Source organism: Aedes aegypti, chromosome 2 (assembly GCF_002204515.2).
Source record: "Aedes aegypti strain LVP_AGWG chromosome 2, AaegL5.0 Primary Assembly, whole genome shotgun sequence".
NCBI lineage: Eukaryota > Metazoa > Arthropoda > Insecta > Diptera > Culicidae > Aedes > Aedes aegypti.
Genome location: NC_035108.1, coordinates 1,004,890 through 1,024,069, shown reverse-complemented (window position 1 = coordinate 1,024,069; position 19,180 = coordinate 1,004,890). Strand labels below are relative to the sequence as shown.

Sequence of the window (19,180 nt, the reverse complement as noted above, 5' to 3'; positions counted from 1 at the left end):
TTACTGATTATTGTGGTCTTACTGTGCCACTTAACGATTCTTTTGCCAGGCGTCCCTGTGGTCTTACTGTGCCACTTGGAATTACGTCGAAAACTGTGGTCTTACTGTGCCACTGAAGTTTGTACCATTGAACGACACTATGGCACTGAGAACTGTGGTCGTACTGCAGCACTTACAATGTCTTTTTTAAAACTCTTGTTACCCTTTCATGCAAATATCTTTAAATTTTTTAGAAAATTTGCATTGCTGTTAGTTTGAACATTGGATTTATCACTGACGCACTTATCCATACTAAACCGTAATAGCCAAGCTTTTTGCAATTGAAAATTACGATTGAGGTTAATGTAATTTACCTGCTTCTGATTGATTCCTCTTTTTTTTGTTTCAAAATCTATTACAATTATGTTTCCTAAAACAATTATTTCCAGGTATTTAGTAAAAATATGAAGTGTAAACGACTGGCAGGATCGCCAATGTGAATTTCCGCGTAAATGAGGAACCAATCAGTCGGCCGGTGGTGAATTATTCCCGAAAAAGAGCGCGTCTTACCTCGTTGTCGCTACGAAAGAAAAGTGACGAAAGAATGATGCCTTGCTTGGTCCTGCCCGGATATGAGTTGTCATCGTGCGAGGTCGACATAACCATGTCGACTTTGGTAACGCAACTTTCTGACTGAATCTAGGGTAACAGTGTTACACTGTTACACTGAGCAATGCAGTTAGCTTATACCACACAGTTACGATTCGTGTGAACAGTTTTAATTCTTGCAATGACCTCCTTAGACTGTTAGCGTTAGCGTTAGCATAGTTACGGCATACTTCGTAGATTGGATACTAGCAATATTCATGTGTCTTTTGATAATCTCATCCAGACCGCTTTCAGAAACAAGGATGGGGAGTAAACCTTGGTCCAATCTTAAACAACACTACCAAAAGCATGAATATTGCTATTCCAGGCCATGCCCATATTTACCGTAACTTGGGATTGGGGAAGCAAATTTGGATGCAGCACTTACTTAATGAGAAATCACCGACTCAACGACGTCCTCATAAGTGCTGCGGAGGTGAGGGTAAAGAGAGGAATAAGTACAGGTCGCCTGAAAAGCTGGCGATGGACCCAGAAAATTTGTGGTTAGGTGTTAATAATTTAGTCATTCGAATGCCGGCATTCAAAAAAGCATAAGCATAAGCATTGATGATCGTACAATTCTTAGTTGCTACTCCGTGATTGACCAGAATAATCGAAGTTGCACAAGGAACCAAGAGATGTAGCTTGGGAGTAGCTTTCAATCTTCAATGTACATCTTTGAGAACTTCAAACATCAAAAAGTCAATAACGGCGCCGGCCACGTTCTTACGGTCATCGGGGAAGGAATGGAATATTAGTGTGACATCCATTGTTACTAGAGACCGTGATCACCTCTGCATCTTAATGGCTGTCACGGGAAGGAGTTTTGTTAGTGGGGAGGGATCATAGCTGCATGATCAGGATTCACCGTGGTAAGTGATGCGATTCATGCAACTTCAGTCCAAAAATGCACCTATCAGTACTCTGAAGACAACGTGAACATACGGATAGTCGACACTATTAGCGTCGAACCATTCAAAGGTTATTTTTGTAATAAAAAAGAGGTAAGAGAAAAGGTGTGGGATTTTAATGTTGATGTCCAAGTTTCTATGTCGACACTTACAGTGACGAACTGTTCATATTTTAATATAACATTCCCTCCGTTGTCATGGTAAAAAAAAACGTTTCATAGTACATTGTAAATTTAAAATAAAAGCATGAAACGAGCTCACCAAATTGATCAATCATTCTTGATTGAGCTGCTGTAATTACTTTAATCAACATGCTCATTGCACTATAGCAATATATCACTTTGGCGACGCGAAAACTTGAGCTCGATTGCACTCGTGCGCGCGTACGAACTAAACCAAGACGAGAAAAAAAAAGTCTAGCGGAGCGACGACGCAATAAAAACAATTTTTCTGGTAAAGATGACACGAAGCCAAAACTCAAATACTCATGAGCACAAATCTAGAGAATCAGACAGTGGGTCTAGCTGAAAACCTGATCGATTGGTCACCACCAGCGAGTACCATTCGATCAAGCCCTCAGCCCGACACTGCCCAGCAGAACTCGTGCAGAATAAACCGTTTCATTTCCACTACATTTTTTCTAGACACATTTTCTTCAAAAACTACACCAGCGGTTTCACCAGCCGAATCTAACCAGCATTCAAAAACGGGAACAAATGTTTCATTAACAGTTTAGTTGATTACATTTCGAAGAAGGTTGTGATTTTCTGCTCAGAAAACAGTAACATTCAGAACCGATCCCTTCAGGGTCATCGGATTAGTCCGAATAAAAAAAGAGACGTAAATCCACAATACAAAATCCGATAAAACCTATAAAACATTACGCGATCCGGAAACGTGCAAATCAATAAAATGAAGAACACTTCTACTAGGAATCCGTTCTTCACAGCGTATGTAATCATTTAGGAACAAACTTACCAAATGCACCTGCAAGTTTCTGGAAAAGTGCGCCGTGAACTTGAACGCCGGTCAAATACTAGTCTTCCGAAATGGCGGAAGAGAACATAAACTGCAACTTCAAAACACCACAGTCTGAATGGCTGAAAAAAAAAACTTTCGGGGTGGCGTAGCACCGTCCGAACCACCAACGGAATCATCGAAAAATTCTATCGCACATGGCGCGGAAAAAAACGTGAGGAGCAATTCAAAACAAGACCACTCGCGGCAAAGCCTACTGCGCTCCGCACCTTCTTCCTCAGACTGTTGTCGTTAAAAGAAAGGTTTCCTCAATACCTCATAATCAGTTTGTAGCAACCTGTGGGAAAGCTTTCATTATAGTTGATAGCTAGGAAAAGAGTGATTATCTTTCATTAAACCCTTTATTGAGCACCTTTGATTTATATGCCAATTAAATGCCTACTAAATTTCTCATCCTATTTGATTCCTTTTTTACATGAAATTCTGAAACAATCTGAGAAACAATTTTGTTAGAAATAGTCTGCGGTTTTCAAAAATTCTTCTGTTCATGTTCTTCAAATTTCGTTAGAGTCAGAAATTTTTAAACCATCGATTTTTTGCTTGTCCACTGTAATGTTGAACATTTTTTTCTGTTCTTCAACAATATTGTTTTTTTTTCAGACCATCTCTTTAAGCTTTACGAAATCATGTATCAAATCTTTGGTTTATACATCACTATGTTTTATTAATCACAGAGTTCTTATTTCCCTTCCGAATTTGTTTTACTTAATTGGCTAAGTCGAATGGCCTGGAACCTTTGTTTCCTTCATTTGACTCACTACATGGCGTAGAATAGTTGTTCCCTCCATTTAATGTCTATTCGAAAGCCTCACTTAAGTGAACTTACAGATGAAAGGCCTGGAATCTTTGTTCTCTTCAATCATCTACCTAAATGGCCAAGGTATAACATCTCTTCATTTAGGTTCTCTAACATGGACAGTTCAAAAGTTCTTGTTCAAAATTCAAGATTACATAACATATTTTTCGTTGGTGCCTACAAATTATATGTTCATATTCAGAGCCGTAGCGTGGCCTCATGGCGCCCTTGGCGAACTGTGATTTCAGCGCCCTTTGTTTAAAGTTCTTTTTTTCCGTAGGTTTACGTAAAGTTCCTGCAAATTTTGAAGGATTTTTTTTTCAAAATTCAAGCGCGTTTCCTGATAATATTGTTCATTGAAATTCTCTAAAAATAATAAGATATAGCTCAAGTAATACTTATACATTAGCTTGCTTTGGTAAGGCTCTACAAGAAGACATATTAAATTTGTTATATCTCTTTTAGAGGAAAATTGTCCAAATAACCAGAGGTTTTTGAAGATTTTTAAAAAATTCCAAATAAAATTAATGTTTAGAAAGAAACTACTGGATTCATTGCCCACTTGGCGTCACGTCATTTAGGTGCTTTTATTATAGTTTCAATGAAATGCATACTCCTGAAAAGATATTTGTGGATATTGTTTATTCATTTATTTCTTCATAAGTTTTTAAATACCTTTGTCCAATATTTCGAAGGAAATGTTTAATAAATTTTGGTTATGCTTTTTCTTAGTCATATTCTGTTGGCTTTAAAACGAATGTCAATTGTAGAATATATTCAAAAAAGTGCTAGATCAAGTCCTATAACAATCAAGAGTTTGTCGAATATTTTTGCCATCATACATACATCATACAAGAATAAATTTAAAGAATTTTCGTCAAAGTAGCGCAATGAATTAACATGTAGAAGTTTAATATTTTTGATCTTTATTAACGATATTCTGAGCCCTGAGCTAGTTCATCTTGGGATCAACGGCTTTACTTCCCTTCCGAAGGAAGTCCACACCATTACCTGTCCTTTTTGTCATAAGTGACTATCTCAGGGTTGGTATTCGATCCCAGGTCCTCGGCGTGAGAGGCATGTGTTCTAACCACTACACCAGGTCCGTCTTCATCGAAAGTTTTAAGTTTACGCAATGAATTTGTGTAAATAGGTTGATACCGTAATCCGGGGTATCATTGATCAGCGGGGTAACATTGATCGGAATGACCCATCTCATAAAAAGTTCACATTATCATTTATTGATGGAACATTTCCAAATCATGAATGGCGCTTCACTTTCTTATATTCATCAGCTGATAAAAGTGAAGATTTTTGCGAAAAATGCGTTTACCTTAAGCGTAAATTTGGCGACTTTTCGAAACAAAGATTTCAATGGTTAAGGATGACACTACCAAACATTCATGTCTCACATAAGTTCTGTAAATTATATGAGCGAGAAAAATGCGGTTCTTACTAAAAACGGCATCGCCGAAAACGATTCCGTTGTCAAAACTTTCAAAGCAATGTTCAATTAGGTAACATTACCGAATTACTGTTAAGAATGTAACTTTCCCTTAGGAAATTGCCTACCTTTAGGCGTATTCCGTGATTCGAGATGTTTTTAATTTTAAAATAAACTTAAAAAGTAAATGACTTGTAAGCATTTGCCCTTCATATTCGGCTTCAGGGGCCATGATTTTAGTAGGTAACGACATTTTCAATATTACCGAACGTTGTTTACATAGGTGATCAATGTTACCCCATATTAGCAAAACAAAAAAATCACCTTAATCATTTTTATTAACTTGCTTAAACCTTTCAAAAAACAAAATAAAGTACATAGTCACGAGCTATGGGTGGCAGTACTTGTTTTAAAAATATAAAATTTGCAACTATTGCATTTTCGAACCAAATATTTAAGAAACATTCAAAAAAATGATCAATGTTACCCCGGATTACGGTAATTACTCAAAAAAACTAGAGAAGATTTTTTAAAAAATTTAAAAAAGAAAACTAATGAAATGAATGTCTCGAAAAGTTCTGTACGAATTCAAACATTTATCAGTCAGTTCGGAGAAAAAAAAAGTATTTAGTAGCAAAAATATATCTTTTGTTACAAACCTATCCTATACCATTTTTTCACGGGTCTAGGGCATTTGGCATAAAGCCGTGTATCATAAGATAATTTGGCATAACGCCATTCGGCATAAAGGACATTTGGTTTCTAGGATAATTTTGCTCAGTATCAAATCAAAATTGTCTTTAAGATTCTATGAAAATCTGGCAGGAGGCTTAAACTCCTGCCTAAAACCCGCCTAGTATTACTTTATGATATTTGTTTTTATTGGGAGTTATTAAGAGTCCGTATCTCAGGAATTCTCTATTGGCGAATCATCCAGATGATTCCAATTTTTTTTTTTTTTTGTTAAAGTCGTTTAAATCTACTATGTTTATGGATAGAGCCAAAAATGTATAAAAGAGGAATGATGGAACTGTGTTTTTGACGCAACATTTGCCCTCTATCGCTATTTGTTGATATCTATGATTGTTTTTCTAGACACTGTGACTCCAGAAACGCCATTACTAAATATGTACATATCTAAAAAAAATCTAAAGTGCGTCACGCTTTTTGGCGCCCCCTGAAGCCTGGCGCTCTTGGCGGGTGCCAACCTGGCCAATCGCACGCTACGGCACTGTTCATATTATAACGTTTTGGAAAAGTTGAAGAGGTTTTGTGCCTCTTTGAGAGAAATTTCTATAGAAACCACTCAAAGGGGTTTTTCCCTCTTCCAAATTTTTGTTAAATAAATAAATAAATAAACAAATTACATAATACGTTTTAATTGGAATTGAATCTATCCCTTGTTAACTTGCTCAAAATTTTATCGCACATAAGGTAATGAAAAGTGTATTTCGATCTGTCAAACTTGGGTACCTTTTGCAGCACCTATGGGGTAACTTTGATAGTATTTCTGCATTTTGTTTTGATGATTTTTATTTTATGTTTTTAAAACAAGTACTGGTATTTCAGTTATTGATTGCAGGTGAAAGATTGTTTACCGATTCATTTTGAATGAACTAAAAACTTTGAAATTTGTTTAGGGAATGTTAATAGAGAACGTGGATTAGATTTAGTTTATAATATAGAATTTATAAACAAATTTGCCTACAAATGTGTTTTAAGTTCAAACATGCATGACAAACATCATTATAAGTCTGTATGAATCGGTATACAATTTTATTTTGTAAAACATGTCGATTGATATTCACGTTAAGACATTGAATTCAACATAAAACAAACGATTTTGGAATATAAACAAGAACCACAGACAACCATACGTAACACTTAGAACAAATCTCCATCAAAATCATAGTCACGAGGACATGTACGCCCAATGCTGACAGGCCAACAGATGGCGGTAGTGTGTAAACGTCAAACGCGAACAAAAACGATGCGAGCGCTGTAGGTGGTGGATTGGCCACCTACCATATTTTTGAATCAACCGTTAAAAAGGTACTCAATGCAATGATGAGAGTGTGACGTCTGTTTGTCTGTGCAAGTACCATCAAGACACCAGTCGCTGTGCGGCCTCCATTTACCGTGCACATATACGGATTTATACAAAATAATCCTACAATTTTCACAAATTATTGTTTTGCTAGAAAAAATAAGATAAAACTGATGAAATAAAGTAGCTCTTGTCACAATGCATTTTAAAAAATTAAGTTTATGTAGCCAAAATCATGTGAATTCTGGTCAATAATGAGATTTTCTGTTAGTAAAAACGCTAAAGAATCACATTTTTTATTTTAACGTTAGATAATCATTTTTCATAATATCAACAAGTTTTAAGCGAATATGGAATGGTTGCTTTTATTGAAATGAGTGTTGTAAATATCTGTATAAAATATACCAATTATGCAGTATATTGTATTCAATATGTACCTTGTGTTTACACTGAATTTTTGATTTTTCTTCAAAAGTCTAACTTTGACATACTATATCAATTGAACTATAAAAGATCTTGCTCTTATATTCCAAGAATATCTTTATAGAAGTGTTTACTATGGAATTATGTACAAGAAAAACCTATTAGAACAAATCATTTTTTCGAATATTGGCCACCTGATCGCTCACAGTGCAGTGTCGCGGATCGCGAAACGCGTTAGTAGTGTTTGATCCTTTGATCTTGTCGTTTGCTCCTATGGGGGCGAGTGACGTATAATGCGTTTATCGAGTAATATCGCGAATCCGGTTAGGCGCATTCATTTCAAATTATATATTTATCGTTTACCAAAACGAATCTCTCCTCTATATTTAAACTCCCAGTGTTTACTTGTGGAAGTGTAGAGGACTCCTCGACTTCCATAAAGCAAGTAACACGTCAACATTTCCCTCCCATCCCAAATTGACCTGCATTCGTACGTAGCCGGCGCCGTTATTGTTTATTATGATGATGAGAACACCAGTAGTTACACATTGAGGATGCTACTGATTCCGAGTAGCGTCTGTTGGTTCCTTGTGTAAGTCCAGCTGTTCTTGCAATAATGGAGTAGCATCTACGGGCGGTCAATCATGCTCATGCTCATGCTCATGTCTATGGCTTTTATTATAAATTAAGATTCGAATACCGTTGAAAATGAGTGGACACACTACTAGCAACATAACTACTCCACCAACAACGTTTCTTCAAGAAACGAAATTAAATCACGACTAAAATTGGACGCACAGTAAATGGTGGACTAGCGTGCACGGTAAATGGTCCCACAGCATGGTTCGAGGCGACCTTAACATGACATTTGTAAACACATCTTTTTATTTTTAGATTTTTCCCTAAATCATGGTTTAATTCCACGCTTTGTAGTGGTATTTTAGTGCACTTTTTTTCTAAAATGCATGGTAAATGGTAGCCTGACATATATTTCGAACAATACTAAATAAATTACTAAGAGCAAATAAGGCATTGCATACCTCTAGGCGTTTAGCATTATATGGAAATTTCTGACTTCGATTACGAAAATAGTCCCAGTTTGTACAAATCATTATCGCCAAGAGATTTGAGACCGGATTTATCGGATTTATGTTAAACTATAACTGGGTTGTTAGGGATAATGGACGAACCCTTTAAAATGTCATCACATAATGATCGTAGAACATATTGTTTGTAATGGTTATCTTAAAAATCTTAAATTAGAGCCTACTTTGATCAAACTATAAAATCCGTAGGCAACAAATGCCAAAATCAAATCACCCCTTGTAGTTCTATAGCTAGCGTAGAAAGCTGGAAAGGTCAAGAATCAATCATAAATTAATCGAGAATATCTCAAGAGCAAGGGCAAGTGGCCTAATGTTGAACGGCTAAAAACGTCGCCGCATGTTGAAAAGTCCATATGGCGTGTTCAACAATTAGCGAGCATTTTGACCGTTCAATTGGCGATTTACCCTAGTTGATTGAATTTTGTCAGTAAATTTTCAAGACTAAGAATCCCGTCATTTGTTTTGGTTGCCATGACAACTTTGCAGCTCAACATTTTAAAATTAAAAACAACTCAGTTCTCATAATCATTGATTGGATTGGATCGTAATGGAAAAGTAACAGTGAATGCGCTTACATGCAAAAGGTATGCAGAATCATTTCATCCAAATCTTGATATGAATCAACAACAAGTTTTAACAAAAGTCTACTTCACTATGTAGATTTAGTTTTTGCAGTACTTTTCATTTATTTTATACCTAGCATTTATGTAACTATTTATTAAATTTAATATATAAGTAAATTAAAACTAAATTAAGTACTAAGTATACCATTAGTCTCAACTAGAATTGGTATCCTTTGACAGGTACGCGTAGCTCGACCTTAACTGTAAGGACGTCTTCAGTGTCATGTACAAAATTCGACTTGAAGGAATCTGTAGCATTCACACCTTTTTATAACAAAACTAGGTAAATATCGTGAATTGTGAGAACACGGAGTGAGTCAGGTTTAAGGCTCAGATAGCCATAGCGGCAAACGCGCAGCTGTTCAACAAGATTGAGCTGAGGGTCATGGGTTCAAACCCTGCTAGTCGCACAGGAAATTATCTGGACTTTCCAAGGCATAGAGTATCTTCATATCTGCCACACGATATACACATATGCAATGGTCAATCGGCAAATAAAGCTCATAGTTAATACAAATAAGAATACTTAGCTGAGAAGCAGGCTCTGCCTCAGTTGGGAAGTGACTCCAGAAAGGAGAAGAAGATTTCCGATTTCAAATCTAATAAATATCATATTGAAAACACATTTAGACAAGATTGACAGGTCAAATCTAGTATTTAACAATGCACATTGGACCGAATCGACAATTTAGCCGGAAAAAAGTCTTTTCTCTGTTCTCGTCGATCTTAGACGTTTGATGTCTTCAGAGAAGTTATTCGTAATTGAGTTTTGCATCTTTTAAGAAAATAGTTGAATAGGGTGGCCCTTATTTAAGTTAAAATTTTGACTTTAACTTTTTTGTTTGATGAAATTTGTGGCTGCGGTCTTCTGCAAACTTTTAGAAAATGTTATTTTGAACAACTTTGTCGAAGACACTTTTGATCTAACTCTTCATTTGAGCTAAGTAAATTGATTTTGAAAGTTTTAACTCAGAGTGGACCCAAAAAATCAGTTATTTTGATCTAACTCTTTTATTTTCAGTTTCACGTGAATGTGGTCTTCAGAAGTGTTGTAGAGGAAGTGAAAATACACATTTTTGCTAAACATCGCAAGTTTGTAATTCTTGTGATTTTGAAGTTATAAGCAAATTTAAGTGAAAAACTATGAAATCTTTAGATGCCCATAACTCATGGAGTTGGTTCGATACAATTTTTCTCTTAGTGGCAATCGAAAGACCATACGATAGGCAACTTTTGCTGCAAAAACCGTGAGAACGTAATTTTTGTAAATTGAGAAAATTCACTTCAAAAATACACTTAAAAAACTCTAAATTTGCTTGTAACTCACAAGATTTCAAAGTTAACGGCGAGCTGTCTTCAGCAAAGTTGTAGGTTTTAGCCAGATCTACAACTTTTTCATATCAAACCTTATGGAGAAATGTGAAATAAAAAAAATAGATCTTTATAATACATTTTGCTATTATTTCATACAAAATTATTCAAGTAGTAGCAATATAATTGTACTTTCATTCTATACATAATTTTCCAAAATTGCACACTTTTTGATTACCATGGCTTCTTCATGGCATTCTTAATGATTTATGGTAATAAATATTAGGTGACCCACATCTGCATCGTATCATCATTTCTTCATATTTTGTTTCACATTTCTCTAAAAAGTGGTGTATGTAAAAGTTGTAGATCTAGTTAAATTCTACAACTTTGCTAAAGACAGCACGCCGTTAACTTTGAAATCTTGTGAGTTACAAGCAAATTTATAGTTTTTAAGTGTATTTTTGAAGTGAATTTTCTCAATTTAAAAAATTACGTTCTCACAGTTTTTGCAGCAAAAGTTGCCTATCGTATGGCCTTTCGATTGCCACTAAAAGAAAAATTTTATCGAACCAACTCCATGAGTTATGGGCATTAAATTTGCTTATAACTTCAAAATCACAAGAATTACAAACTTGCGATGTTCAGCAAAAATGTGCATCTTTACTTGCTCTGCAACTCTTCTGAAGACCACATTCACGTGAAACTGAAAATAAAAAAGTTAGATCAAAATAACTGATTTTTTGGGTCCACCCTGAGTTAAAACTTTCAAAATCAATTTACTTAGCTCAAATGAAGAGTTAGATCAAAAGTGTCTTCGACAAAGTTGTTCAAAATAACATTTTCTAAAAGTTTGCAGAAGACCGCAGCCACAAAATTCATCAAACAAAAAAGTTTTAGTCAAAATTTTAACTTAAATATGGGCCACCCTATTCAACTATTTTCTTAAAAGATGCAAAACTCAATTACGAATAACTTCTCTGAACACATCAAACGTCTAAAATCGACGAGAACAGAGAAAAGACTTTTTTCCGGCTAAATTGTCGATTCGGTCCAATGTGCAATGAGGTTAATATACGTGTATCTGCCAGTAGCTTTTAGTTGGATAGAAATTGTATAGCACTAATTTGTTTTAAATTGTATAGCACTATAGATTATAGATTTATAGGTATTCCATTAGACAGCTCGAAGATTTCTTATCCTACGCATTTGTCGCTTCTCATACAAAATGCTCAAGTTTCTCCGCCTCTAGTAACCTTAGTGTACTGCAATTGACTTGAAATTTGCACCGCAGCTCAGATATAACAATTATACTCAGCATCTAATTGGCAATGTTGAGAACATAAACTTCTGAGTTGTTGAAAATCTCCCAATTTCTTAAAAAATGCCGTTTGTATATACCTATGACGGATATAATCAGTTTCACCCAAAACAAATCAAGATTTGTTTTATCAATTTGAACAATTTTGCACAAGGGCATTTCTACTAAATATTTTAATTGAAGAGTTATTACTTAATAGTAGGCTATTGAAAACGCCATAGAACGTCTCGTACAAAATGACAATTTCGCTTACTCCAGTTTTTTCGACTTCCCTGCTCAATATCCTTTGCTTCTTATATACACAAACTCGTCAGAAGCAGTCAGAGCAGTATTCTGCCCAAAGCAATGTTACAATCAACATTAATATCTTCTTTCGCTCATTAAAGTGCAATAAGCGTATTGTTTCTGGAAGAAATCCCCGCATTTAATGCTCTCGCATTTGCGAATTTGCATTTCATACGCACAATGTAATAACTATGGTTACTATTATTAACAGGTTCCAATTTGAGACATATCACATCATTAATATATAGTCACCTGCTCATTAATTCTAACAAAACTATCTCAGCGTCCCGCTAAGCCCCGCATTCTTCACAAGTGTACAATTAAAAACAAAAGACTTAAACCGGCAAACCGAGTGTGTCGTCACGGAGCATCAAGCCAGTTTTGTCTACGATAATGCGACAAGCACCCTAGACGAGCCGCTGATTGCAGCTTGGTATTTGTCGTAAAGAGAAACATTGCAAAAAGAACCGGTTGATACACGAGCGGAATTTCGCATTGTTCATTAAGAATCACAGAAGCGGCTAAACTTACTTTTTGGGATTCCCGCTCAGTCCACCTCGGGCGACGTTTGGTAACGTAATCACTGAATATTAGCTATAGGCCGTTCATGTCACTCATAAAACCATTCCAGTGCTATTGATTTACACAGCTGTTGAGCCGTTTCTCCGCCGTTATCAGCCGACTAGTTATCGTAACAAATCCAGTATCGCTCTCGGTCTCACAAAGTAGGCTTCTCAAAATAATCACTCAAACTGCAATCAACTGTCAATAAACTTGCGGTTCACACAAACACAATCCTTTCGTCTAACGGCGGAAATCTACTCGCCTTATCAGAGCGATACGATTAAATTGAGGCAAATCTCAAGCAATTTGTAAATTAACGACACCTTTAAAATGTTGCCATCCAAGTATACACTGCCTAGCAGGCGTACTTCAACAAATCACTCCCACACACCTCACACTTGTTAGGCAAAACAAGGCTCACTTTGATTGCTGGAAACGCGTCGTCCGATGTCTGGAACACACTTCTAGTAACAATCACGCCACAGCAAAGCAAAGGTAGACGTACCGAGCACCAAGCGGCGGAAAAACACGTGCAACTCGACTGACGATTGGAACGCGAATGACGCCCGACTGGTTCTAGCGCTGGGAATATCCCTGGTCGGATGCTGTATCCACTGACAAGGACCGATTCCACCAAGAACCACGTACACGTGCAAAAACGCGTCCAAACCCAAGCAAGGTACACGAACGAATGTACGGACTTCGGATCGCCCTTATCACCAGCAGTGCTACCAGATTAGGTCGACAGAATCCATGGCGCGAGAGCAGCATCTATTACACACTCATTCTCGCGACCAACGTTATCTCTCGATCCAGGATGACACCAGGAACAGAAGATTCTCTGTCTATTGGCATCAGGGATCTATCATTTTGACTAACTGCCGACGCTCCATGCACTGTTGAATAACATGTGTGTGAAAGGTATCAACTTTCGTTCTTCGTACTGACGACATGCTGGCTGACAAACTCGGCGAAATTGATTCCCCCTAAATTATACTACACGAGATGCATTCGCTCGCCAACTCTGATAGCTACCTAAAAGCATGGCAATCACGAAAGAGCAAAACTTCAATGTGGGCAGCGTTCCGGGTCTCTGATTACGCATTCAAATGACTCGCTCAAAACATGAGCGAATTACTTTGGCTTATGAGAATTAAAAAATAGATTCTTTTCCTTTTTTGAATACTTTTGTTAAGAACAACTTCCCATAAATACACTTTTTAACAAAAAATCACAATAATTTATAACAATGCCGATCACATGGTCGATGATGGTTCGCTTGTAATTTGAGACCATGCGCACTGGCCAGCATCTCTTGCGAAGCTGTCAGTCGTCTCCACTTCGCAGCTATCTCCCAGGCAACGGCAACAGCATCTTCTTCATTGCCGACTCTACCGCCACCATTTCCGTCTTATCCCCGATCCATTAGCCCACCTCAACTCTGTTTATGTTCGGCATGGCTCCCGAATAAAAGGAGTGCTTTTGTTCCCTTTTTTTTTGCGTGACCAGCATCTCTCAGAATCACGTGCTTTCCAAGAATAACCTAACGCCGCTCGCGTTTTAGATGATATCGTCTCGTCCACGTCGCCTGTGAGTCTACTATGGGAATCCGAATGTGTGTGCCGTCGACTTCCGACTAGTTACGATATCGCTTCTCCTTCGCTCTTATGCGCCGCTGCGATTTAATCTCGTCTGTTTATTGAACACAGCAGCGGCAAAACATGTTGCAAGGATATCTAGCATATATATGCTGCTATGCTATTTTTACACTTTTGTCTTCTTTATTTATGTCGCTGTCTACTTTATGCGCTGACAGAAGCGGAGCACATCAAACAAACTTTTATGCGGTGCGCTTGTTGCAACCTTCGGCGCTTCGTTTGGCGGCAGAGCCAATAAGTATACTGAAGCAGACGATGTTTGAAACAATGGAAATCGGAGGAAAGTGTCGTACGACATTTAGGGACGACATAGCTCGAGGCTCTCTTCCGGTATAAACGGAACTGAAAGGGCTATGGGCGCCTGGTATTATGGTGATTTAGTGTTTTTTCGCTTTTATATGCAAATAGGACAAGTAGACGTAGGATGAAAGTAGGCTTCGATGAAAACGAATGAGCGAATAAATTTCTTTCATCTTCCTTTTGAGTTTTCTTATGAATCTCAGCTTCCTTTGTTGTTTTCATTCAAATGAAGTTGTTACTTGTTTATCGTTCTCCAAAATTCAGACTTCTATGATTTTTTACGATTAAATTTGGATAAGTAGATGTGTTTAAATGCTGTATATGGTTAGTGTTGGGCAATACACATGCAACTTTTTTTTTATATTTGCTGTCGTAGGTTCTGAGATCTGAAGGAACAATTAAGTACTAGAAGTGGAACCTATTCCAAGACAACTAGGCGAAGAGCACCATTTTTCGACCTATTTTCGACCCTTTCATACGGTTTTGGCCTACTGTGTATGAAAATCCGAAAATTGGCCCAGATTTATCGCAGGTCGAAAATTAGTGCTTTTCCACTACGTATTATGAAAGGAATGGTTTAGGAAGCTCCTGGAGATGGTGGATTTTCTGCTGAAAAACTTGGCAGAAATTGTACATGTATCTCTAGAAGTGCCTTTGGATGTTTTTCCTGGGAAAGTCTATAAAGATGTATTATTCATGAAAAAATCTCTCAAGTAATTATAAAAGACAATCCAGAAAAAAACATCATCTACTAAAACTTTAATTTGTGTTATGGATCCGGGGCATGTATACAGAATTTGACGGGATTGTAATCGCTACGTTAATAGAATTAGTTTAACGTATATAATATGTTATAAAACAACAAATGAATGCACTCTATGCATTAAAATTGATTACCCCAACTCATGCATAAAACACCCATTTATGAGTGCAACTATTAAGTCTTTGCGAATATCATCACTTCCTGAAAAATCAGCATTCCATTTTTTTACTTTTTTACTTTTCACTTTTGTGAAGATCCCTATAGAGTTTTCCAGGGTGACATCAGAAGAGTGAAACAAAAATCTGGCAAAGTCTGTAGTGAGCCATATGCTATTTTATGATGATGCTCTAGGTTACCTACAAACTCCGAGGAAAAAGATCTTCAGATCTATGAATGTAAACTAATGATAACTAGGCTTGTAAACTATACCAATGTTGGTTAATGAAGGCTAATCAAAATGTATTTTGTCAAATTTGAATGCAACAACAATATTTTCTATTTTTTTAAATTATCGGTATGACAGACTAAGTATTATAATATATTTCTATTTTAAGTAATTTCACATTGGTGCTGTTTACTTTATTATTTTCAACTAGTGGTCCCGGCAAACTTTGTCTTGCCATCAAGTAGGCTGTTGAAAAACGTCATGAAACGTCCCGTACTAAATGACAGTTCCGTATTGACAATTCGAGTAACAATTAGAAGTTCGGCAGTCAAAACTTCGGCGAAGTTCGGCGTCGGCATTCTAATTTAGTGCTTCGCCGACGCATAAGAAATGCCTTTGTCGGCGTAGTACTTCGGAAGAATGCCGACGCCGAACTTCGGCGAACTTTTGTTAGTGATGTTTCATATCTCCTATGAACTTCGGTATAAAGTTAATCTGAATGCACAATATATTCCCATTTTCCGACTTTTTCATTCAATATCATGGGTTTTAATATACGCAAACGTGTCGAAACGTTTTAGGAAGATAATAATGAAAAAAAAATCAATATACGATAGCCATTTCGTGACACAAAAACACCATTCCATTCTTGTTTATTTAGAAACCATTAAAACTAGAAAACAAGTGAATAAAAATAATAAAAGCCAACAAAAATGCAAGTTTTTTTTATTTATATCTCGTCGCCAAACTTTCATGTTATTCGGCTATATGATCAGTGTGTATGAAAATCGGCATTTGTTTCCTTTTGTTTCCTTTTTTATTTCCATTACTGTAGGCTTGTGTGCTGCAACCTTAATGCAGACAAAATCCATTTATGTGATGTTGCGTGTAATAAAATTAACGTAAATAAATGTTTCAGTACCTATATAAGTTGTCGAGGGAGTCGGGCGTGGATTAAAAGTGTGACCGGTTTTGTAAGCAAGTATGTATTGCAGCGCTTCAAACTATAAAACAAATTAGGGTAAGTATACATGTTGCAGGTAAGGTTAAATTTACTTACAATTCGGTGACTTTTTTCTCTCTTCACGCCCTTTGGCCGAATCTCAGTTATTTCGGCGGTCTACGACCTAAATTATTAATTTTAGTTATTTCTTTTAATTCTTTTTCTATTATTTTCTTACTTCTTTTCTCTTTTCAGGATCAGCGGAATTTGCGGACGGACCTAGCGATTACCAAACATCACCGGATCTGGACCTATGGACTCACTTCACAGAGTTGGATTCTCGGACCGGTGATTCCGGGCGAATTTGTCTCAGGACCAATTAGCAGTCCCTTTTTAATAAATTCACTTTAACTAGTTTAATAAATTCACTCAATTTAATTTTCACTGCCTAAATGATTCACTTTTACTGGAGCTATCTAATTTGCAACTACGCACGTTTAGCACTGGCTTCGAAATGGACGACCGGAAGCAGCATCTGACGGTTCGTCCCCTCCGTAGTGACATCTGTCACTCGTGATGAAGCGGCGCTTTGACAGCTGTCGCCTGCCCTTCAGCATTGTTGATTGGCAGTGTTGCCAGCTTGCCGACTCCTGCGCCGACATAAGTGCAATTATTACAAACAAACAATTCAAGCGTGTGCTGGAAAAAGGGCGTAAGTCGCATGATCGATTTCTCTTCATCGATCCTCTCTTCTGTGAATAAAGGTGACAAGATGCAAGTTAGTCAGCATTTTTTCACCTCAGGACGCACGATTGCATCACTCTCAAGCAGTCTGAAGTGAAAAAATGATAACAAATTTGCATCTTGTCACCTTTATTCAAAGAAGAGAGGATCGATGAAGAGAAATCGATCATGCGACATACGCCCTTATTCCAGCACACGCTTGAATTTGCAAAGAAATCTTATAAAATTTCTACATGCATTTCCTACGTAAGGAAACCAGCTCGATTTTTTTTTTACAGAAATGCCCTGAACAATCACTATTGGGTCATTCCCTGTGATTTATTGATAAAAAAAATAAAGGTTTTGTTCAATGATTTTATCTATGGTTCACCCCAATTCTAATATCTTTAACTTTCTTAAAAAAGAACAAATTGCATGATTTATTCTGGAATATGAGTTTTTTCTAAGAAATCTCGAAAGAAAATTTTCGCGTTTAGTATACAGGCGTATCTGCAGTGATCGATTTCTCTTCATCGACTTTCTCTTCGGATTAAAAAACAGAATTAAAAAGATTTTCGGAGCATTGACGGGACATTGCAGGATGACGAAGGGCGATGAGAACTATCTACTGAATAAAGTGGTTGAACACACGCCACTTGCGCTAAGGACCTGGGATCGAATCCCATCCCCGAGATTGTCACTTATGACAAAAAAGATGTAGTGACGACATTCTTCGAAAAGGATGTAAAGCCGTTGGTCCCGAGATGAACTAGCCTAAGACTAAAAATCTCGTTAAGAAAGATAGACAAAAAACAGACGAAAACATTCGTCCTCTCAAGTCATTCGTTGAAGAGAAAATCGATCACTGCAGTTACGCCCTTATGATACTGAACGGGATAATTCGTCATGTTTTAGTTCTTTTTCAAAATTGATTCTTAAAATTTAGTTACAGTAATTTATTCCGAATACTTCTTGAAAATCCGTAAGTTGAACTTTTTTTAAAACATCATTCAGAGATTTTTCATCCAAGGATTCAAGAAATATTCATCCAGGCGTTTCTTGGTAAATTTCACTGTAAGTTTATGCAAGTATAACTTCGTAAGTTTATGCAGGCAATACTTCGAACAATTCTTCTAGGGATTTTTCCCAAGATTTGTTCAAGACTAAATACTGCTAAGAATTTCTGCCAGGAAACGTCGGAGTATCTGTTACAAGAAAACCATGTATATTAGGGAATCCTAAAATTTCACTTTGTCATATAACTTGGGGCCTCAACCTCCAAATGGTAGCTAAGGGTATTACAATCTAAGTTTTGTACTGGGTAAACTCTAAGAAATGGCGTTTAGAGGTTGCCCCATCGAGATTTTCGTAGGTAATGTCAAACAAATAATTCCAGTTCAGCAAAATTTCTAAAACCCATAGTTTTTTATGTTTTCTACAGATCCATTGGGATCCAAACTACTTTTGAAAAATCATTAACCTGTAAGTATGGTTTGTACGAAAATTCTGCATACTGATCTTTTGAATGTTCGAAAACCATGAGTTTGTCAACACATTTTCATTTAATGGGTATCAAACTTAACGTTTGTCGTTCGAAATGATTCCCGACTTCTTTGTTAGCTTTGGTCTGTTTGGAGTATGATGATATGGAAGAATATAAATGATCAACTTGACAGGTTATGATAGCTGTAGCTTTGATCAATATGCACATTCCTACAATAAAATGATAGTGAATTAACGTTTGTCGTTGGCTTGTTTAGGGGTATCAATTATCTTACATATTTTGGATCTACGTTAAATATTAAACTAGAATCCAAAGTTTCACAATTTTCCGTTACCTGGAACTATTTTTATAACACATTTGAAATTAGTATGGAAATCACTTTTGAATCACCCCTCGACAAATTTTACT

The 19,180-nt window shown here is 36.6% G+C and overlaps 1 protein-coding gene across 1 annotated transcript in view; it reads right to left on the bottom strand.

Annotated features, from left to right (window-relative positions):
• LOC5566111 (feline leukemia virus subgroup C receptor-related protein 2) overlaps positions 1 to 13,208 on the bottom strand; it is a 242,488-nt gene extending 229,280 nt beyond the window's left edge. The window contains exon 1 of the mRNA XM_001650432.2: positions 12,464 to 13,208. The gene's annotated coding sequence lies outside the window, so the exon portion shown is untranslated. The remainder of the gene's footprint in view (positions 1 to 12,463) is intronic.
• Between the last annotated feature and the right edge of the window lie 5,972 nt (positions 13,209 to 19,180).